The following is a 7,500-nucleotide window of genomic DNA, read 5'->3' on the forward strand; positions in this document are numbered from 1 at the left end:
CTCACTATTTCGCTTGAAACAATCAAAGCTTAAGTACAGTCGAAGATACAGATACAACGTTAGGAATTATAATTTAAGCAGAGTTGAAGAATGAAGAAGCAGCCTTTTATAAAACACCGCGGAAAATTGACGATTCTACGTCACCGCGAGCTGCTGACCACTGACCGCGGCTCAAATTTTCTCCAAAATGGCGGATTTTTATTTGCATTTTCGGTCGTCTTTCAGGTACAATATTTAATTCGAATGAAACGATATGGGATTGATGTTATCAAAAATTGAGACATAGGACAGAGGCCAAAGATACAAAATAACTTTACCCCGGAGTTCCCCTTTAAAACTCGGTTGGGATGAAGCCTTTGCCGAAAGGTCTCGCGTCGCGCTGGAAGAAGTTACTACAAGCCATGGGGGAAGTCTCAAGCATTGTAGTGCCTCGTTGCATCCTGGGTGATGTTCAAGTGGAAAACATCACGTCTGTTCAACTGCATGGGTTCGCAGATGCTAGGAAGTCCGCGTATGGAGCAAATGTCGACATCAGGTTGACAATATCTGGAACCATTTCTGTAAGCCTTGCTCCCTTGATCGGTGAATCAGTCCCTCGACTGGAGTTGATGGCCGCCTTGACAATTGCGAATTTGATGACAGCCGTGTATGAGGTATTGACCTACACCATGCAGATAGACGCGGTTTTCAATTAGACTGACTCTCAGATCGTGTGGTGGTGGATCAATAGAGAGTTTAAACAATTCAAGCTGTTTGTACAAAATCTAGTTCAGAAGATTCGAAGTCTGTGCAGTAAGGATCACTGGAGATAATGTCCATCTGAGTCGACTCCTGCTGTCATAGTTTCGCGAGGGTCTAAGAGTTCTGTCCTCGCCCACAGTGATCTGTGGTGGAAGGGAGCTCAATTTCTTAAAGAAAGGGAAGTTCAATGGCCAAACCTACCTGATACTCCAGTCGGTGAGAAAATACTCCCAGAAGAAGTAACAAGGGAATCGAGAAGGAAACCTGAAATTTCAAATGTTTTGACAATAACCTTGCAGTGCTTTCAGAACATTTCAGAAGTTATCTGTCCAGAAAGATTTAGTGCTCTCAGTAAACTTGTCAGAGTAACAGTTCTTGAGCTGAAATTCATCCAGAGGCTCAAGAGGAAGACAGAAACAACTGACATCAGTATGGAGGGCCAGAATATTGTTACGTATCTTTGGTACAAAGACGTTCAAGCCAAACTTAAAGAAAAGGAGAAATCAAGTTCGACTTGGGACCAGTTAGTAGTCTTTAAGGATGCCAATGGACGTCTGCAATGCAAGGTTAAAATCCAGAGCTCTTTACTTCCGTACTCAACAAAACATCCCATCCTGTTACCTAGAAAGCAGCATTTGACTTACCTTGTGATCATGCAGTCCCACAAAAACGTGAATCACAATGGAGTTGGAGAAAGTCTTGAAATCCGATCACGATTCTGGATGATCAAAGAAAGACAAGCTGTTAAGGATGTACTTTCCAAGTGTGTTACGTGCAAGAAATTACAAGGAAGAGCCTACAGCTCGCAACCTACTCTACCACTACCTGCATTTCGGGCTTCAGAAGAAATGGCTTTCTCTAAAGTAGGTGTGGACTTCGCGGGGCCCTTGTACGTGAAGAATATATACTTATCCAAGGGAGAAATGTACAAGCGTTACATTCCCCTGTTAACATGTCCAAGTACAAGAGCTTTGCACCTTGAACTTACTCCAGATCTCTGCGCCAATTCGTTCCTAAGAGTGCTGAAGCGATTCTTCGGTAGAAGAGGACCACCTACCCTGTTCATTTCAGACAACGGGAGAACTTTCCGACAGGCAAAGGTTAAGAAGTTTGCTCTAAATCGGAATATTCAAGAAGGTGCTCGGAAATGCGAAGTTGAGTTATGAAGAGTTAGAGTCAGTGTTGATCGAAACTGAAAGTGTTTTGAATTCCAGGCCCATGACCAATGTCTACGATGTGCTAACAGAAACTCCAATTACACCTTCTCATCTTGTAATTGGTCGGCGACTTCTTGATCAATCTCCTGCCATCACAGTACCTGTAACCACTTTCCCCAGAAATAGGAGCTAAATTAGGTTTTGCGTCAAATCAGTCTGATTTATTTAAACTTTCTTGATTGACTTCCGACGTCAATCAGGAGGGATTGTGTTGTAATCGGAAATAAACTCGGACCGGAAACTATCATACTCTTTACGGGGTCTTATAGGGAGATTTGAACGAGAATCTTACCTGGAGGTTGGGAAAAATCAGGGAGATTTTGTTTTCAGTCACCTCACACCAGGGGAAAATCGGGGGACTTCGTTAAGAGAAACAAGTCATTTCAAGTTGTCTTACGTACATAGATTTGTAGCCGCTGAACACTAGAATGCGAGCTCATCTAACTCCTCGTGGCCCCGGCGGAATCGTTAGGTATCGTTATGTCAGTCCTTGTCCATCTTGCTTTGCTTTGTACATATAACTGTAGGAAATTATTTACTAATAGTGAGCTTTTTCCTTTGTAAATGAATTCAATGTTAGGAAACGATGTGAACGCTGCTCAAATTCCGAAAGGTATGTTGCTAGTAGAATGGAACGTAAACCTGTCAGTTTTCAGGATGTTTGGAATTCCTGTGATTATATTTGTTTGATGATTGTTATTATGTAACTGGATGCAAATAACAACATAGAGGATACCTTTTCCCCGTCCAATTTAACCTGCAGTGGAATCTTTGGCGAGTTAATATTTTATAATTTTGTGAGAGACGTGTAGAAAGTGTTTGGTATACAATTTTTTAGTTTTGAGTGACTACTTTTTCCGAAATATGTTATTGGAACACTTAAGATGTAAGACTGTACGTTGACACACATTTTTTTTTTCACTTTTAATTTCATTCAGATAAAAAGAAGACTCCTGTTGAACATACAATTGTTATAGGAGCGGACAATAAAATCTGTCTTGGACTTCAATCAGAGCAGGTGACTTAATCATTTTATGAAAGATTTATAAAGAATTAACTTGATCATAAATATAATAAATAATTTGCTCTTTTTTTTGTTTAACTTTAAGACAGTCAAGTGGCATGCAGTGATAACAGTGGTGAGAAATTCAGTGCAGATCTGAATTTGTTGAAAGACCAATCCAGGATCTTTAGGTCACAAAATTTGACTAAGTACCAGACTAAACTCAATGCTGCTGCATTTGAACTGAGTCAAGAAGATAGTTTGCTTTTGTTGAACAAGAGGAAGTTATTTGATCTTTCTCGAAGAAAGGTTAATGAAGACGAATACGCTTATGTCAAAAAAGAATCAAGATCCAAGCACTATGGTTTGCCTTCAAGTGGGAGACCAAAGAGAAAGTACATATTAGAAAGAACCAGATCATCCCATATAGAAGAAATCCATGGGTCAATCTCTTCAATAAAGGAAACAATTGACCTCCTTTACCAACAAAAGAAACTGTCAACATTGAAGGGATTTTACAGGCAGCAGATGTAAATAACACAAACCTTGAGAAGAACAAGAAGAAGCGAGAGTTACAAAGGGAGCTAGACCAGTTGGAAAAAAGCTGAAGGGCAATCTAAAGATTACCAAAAGAAGCGAGTAAGGAAAGTAAAAGGAGAGACTAACCCTAGAAGAAAGGTAGTGTCTTCAGCAAGTGTTTGTAAGCCAAGGTACGAGTGATGATGCTTGTTACAGCGGTAAAACTGATTAATTAATACCGGAAATGCACAAAGCTCTGATTGACATTTTAAGAATTCATTTGAGTGACTAAGGCTTAAGGACGTTCGCGCCAAAATCTTCCTACGGTGAAATTTTCTTCATTTCTCGCCTAGAGTTAGGTCATAAAGTACTTACTCCAAAAATGAAAAAAAAAATGGGGGTCACCGACTTTGTTTAGGAGAAAATGGCAGTGGAAAAATGCCTTAATTTCGAGAAATCGGTCATAATAGCGAGATGTAGGCTCATCTGCTCATCCATCGAAAATCATAAAAATAAACTGTTGGAGTGAAAGTTTCCGTGCATAGGTTTTTAGGAGTGAGATTTTTAGATAATTGTATGCCGCTAGGGATGTGGTAAACAGTAGAGTTCATCCTCGGCGAGCGTTTTCGTGAGCTCTATCCGTTGCAACCACTACCAGAATTCGATGGCACGAGGAAAGAAAATGTTAAAAAAAGATAACTTCTTACGGTGAGAATTTTTTCATTTCATCATATTTTGTAGATAGTAAGTAAAGTAAGTGATTCATGATTAAAAAAATAGGGGTCACCGATGATCTGAACGAGTAAAATCGATGTGATTTTGCAAAGCTCTTGGAAAAGTTCGTTTGTCACGCTTTTGCGTGACATGTCGGGCAAGGACTGGAACCCAAGAGAGGATCGATCGTTGAAGAGATGAAAGGTTTTTACCGAAAAAAAAAAAACCTTTCTCGAGCATAGCAACGAAGTTTTAAGCAGGGGTCATCTTCATTTGGTTGGTGTTTTGTATAATATCTCTCCATTGCCGTCATGCTCATCCTCTGGAGTGTGTTTTTTTGTGAAATTCAATCACTGATTGATCCACGCAGGTCCGCACTATTCAAGCGGACGAGGACGAAAATATCGAGAAAATACTGCTCACTTTTCACGAAAGTAAAGGAAAAGAACTTTAAAAACATGCATTCACTTTGAACTTAAGTTCGTAGGATAACAAAAACAATAAAAAGAAACAGCCCCATTAAATTTACGCAACGGTTCGTCCTCGAGTTTTCCAAACTTTCAGCCACTAGTCTACTCGATCAGCTACCTTTTCCAGAGCTTTTCCATCCTCCCGCTCACTTCTCTTTGAAGTTTCATGATGATTCGGAAATAAATGTACCATTCTTTTGCCGGCCTGGATTTTTTTCCTCGGCGTTTTTGTCGCCATGTTATTTTAACTGATGCTTGAAAAAATTGTATGAAAGTCAAGTAGACTAGTGCACGACTGATAAAACCTCGCGAATATCAGTCGTGCAGTAGTATACTTGACTTTCATAAATGTTTTAAATCAATTTTGACTGATCACGATCTTCTCTGATCCAACGCTGTACAAGACTTATCGTCCACGGTTTCTGCAAAGGTTTTAACCTCAACTTCACTAATACTCGAAGTAATGCGTGACATATTACAGTCGCGTTACCTGCGCAGTAACGTTGCGCACAAACAATTAGCGCGAACGTCCTTAAGTTTCAGATCAGTTAATAGCACGTGTTTGAAAGGATATGAGTCAAGGCCACCGACTGAACGACTATTGGTTAAAAGGACCGGACCTGTTAAACAGTAGTTTTGGGGTCGTTGACACCTGACACCTACGTGAAGTTTACGAAATATGTGAAGCAAAACCTGAGTGGTGGATGTAAAGGCAATGAGGACATGTATGTCACACATTTTAAAGATATCTAGGAGTATGTTGTTGCTGTTCAGAAGTATTGTGCATGTTTCCACATTCAAGAATGTTCCAGTTGTAAGCCAATTATAAATGTGGCATTTGAGATTATTAACAGTGGAATCATTCCCTTAGCGGCCTTGTAAAGAAAGCATTTCAGAACGAAGTACAACTCTGAAAAGGCAATTCGACGACTGATTCAATTTCCTGTGGTTATATTTAAAGTGTTTGGTCAGTTGTTGGTGTGGCAAGGATCGAAATTATGAGGAAAGTTCGGGATAGTCAATGTCACGCAATGTGTAGTTTCAAGAATTTTCTAGAACTGTGACTCATCAATTTCAAAATAGTCTGTGACCCGTAAATTTAAAAATAGAGTTTATTGTAATAGCTGTAAATAGTTACTTTTGGAAACTTCTAGACTCCCTTCGGATACTTATATAAGCGGCTCTCTAGTCAGTTGATTGTTGTGTTTCGAGACTTTCGTTCTCTGTTTGTGATTTCCAAGTGATATTGCGTGACAAGTGACAAGCGAAGGGATTTCCCCTTTCGTGTGTGATTCTGACATTCTGCTGTCAAGTCTATAGTTGGTTTCCGTGGAGTGCGATACTGTGAAAGAAGTCTTCCGGAGATTTCGTCAAAGAAGACAGTACTTTGCCTGCGGTCAGATAAGCGTAGATAAGTATTCAGGTAATTGTAGTGAGGTAGTACTAAGAGTAGTCGTTAGCTCGAGTTAAGTTGTCGCCCGTTGTTTACAGTTAAATAAATTGTGTTTCGTGGCAATAGCGAGGTTATTATTTGTCTGCCGGTAATTAGTTACCGTAACATTGGTAACTAAATTTGGTAAAGAATTTATTTCTGTATTGCACTTTTTCCCAGAGAAAAGTGTAACTTCAGGGATGAGCAGAGAATCTCTCAAAGTCCTGTGTGAGTTGGCTAGCAGCGAAAAGGACAGTAGGCTCATTCATGTGGCTGCAAGTCATGGCCAGACCGGGAGTCACGCACAAAAATTCATGGGGATTTCTAACTTTCATGCCGAAAGGGAAAGGGTCAAGAGCGCTGTTGCGGAGTATGAGGAGATCAAAGCAGCTATAAATCAAATTGCACAAGATGCTTCGAGTTCTTTTGTTTCAACTGTTTCCTCTGATTCTTCAGATTCCGAACTGTCCATAGATAGTGATGGGGAATCCTGTGAGTGGACTAGTGGATCTGAAGAAACAAATGGCATCAAGGCTTCAAGTGCAAAGGTTTCTAGTGAAACTAAAACACAAATACCATGGTGGGTTTAAGTAATAGAACTGAAAAGACGAGTGACATTGAGGATATCAGGGGAACAAGGGTTTCTGATGGAACTGAAAAAGAAAGTGACATGTATGTAGAGAGCTGGAGTGGGAGAAGTATGGGAGAAGTATGGGAGAACCAACTGAAAAGGAGGCCTCTAATTACAGAGAGGACGCCACAGTTGTTTATCCTAGTAATCATATCATATATCATATTATACATCTTTATTTACCCTCGGATTTTTAGAGTAGCTTGGTGTAGCTAATATCCCCGAGCATGTACCCTCCCAACCATGATACATCACAGAAGACAGACCACAACACAGGGAACTACATTCCCTAGTAATCAGCACCTTCTTTTGGCTCTGCGTGAAAACAACCTAAACTGGTTTTCTTTTTTTGAAGAGTTAAAACTTAGTTACAGCAGCATCACAGAGGTGGCATTAGATCAGATGCTCATGGATTTTGTTTACTTTTTGTTATCGAGTGACCTAGCAGCTGAAGAAGACGCCGTCGTTGAGCAGTCACGACAAGCATACCTTGCACAAAGACGAGAAAAAGAAAGAGAGCATGCAGATGTAACTACAGACTCAGAAAGTGATAACCCAGAGGACTGGGTTCAATTACGCCAATCTCAAACTATGAACAGAGATATGCAGGAGAAAGTGAAGGAACAACGTCTTGTTTTCAAAAGGTACAGAAGGCGTCTCATCGCTAAAGAAGTCGACAAACGTTTTCTGTATAGAAGAAAAATACCAAAGCGTGTCAGTAAGACCTTGCAAAAATATCCCAAAAATCGAACGGATATTGAAGATTATGCCCG

General features: G+C 40.1%; 1 protein-coding gene and 2 long non-coding RNA genes across 4 annotated transcripts in view; 2 read left to right on the forward strand and 1 right to left on the reverse strand.

Moving 5' to 3' along the window:
* The window catches only part of LOC137997343 (ubiA prenyltransferase domain-containing protein 1-like), a 29,303-nt gene that overhangs the window by 12,922 nt on the left and 8,881 nt on the right, over nucleotides 1-7,500 (reverse strand). The gene's annotated exons all lie outside the window — the stretch shown is intronic.
* On the forward strand, nucleotides 2,463-4,471 carry LOC137997345 (uncharacterized). Its single transcript, XR_011122457.1, has 3 exons — nucleotides 2,463-2,571; nucleotides 2,897-2,976; nucleotides 3,068-4,471. It is a non-coding gene; the product is annotated as an uncharacterized lncRNA (long non-coding RNA).
* LOC137997344 (uncharacterized) overlaps nucleotides 5,202-7,500 on the forward strand; it is a 4,729-nt gene continuing 2,430 nt past the window's right edge. For both annotated transcript variants that reach the window (XR_011122455.1, XR_011122456.1), the window contains exons 1-3: nucleotides 5,202-6,087; nucleotides 6,277-6,676; nucleotides 7,173-7,500. The exon at nucleotides 7,173-7,500 is cut by the window's right edge. This is a non-coding gene — a long non-coding RNA (uncharacterized lncRNA). The remainder of the gene's footprint in view (nucleotides 6,088-6,276; nucleotides 6,677-7,172) is intronic.

This window comes from Montipora foliosa, chromosome 3, assembly GCF_036669935.1.
Source record: "Montipora foliosa isolate CH-2021 chromosome 3, ASM3666993v2, whole genome shotgun sequence".
Lineage (NCBI taxonomy): Eukaryota > Metazoa > Cnidaria > Anthozoa > Scleractinia > Acroporidae > Montipora > Montipora foliosa.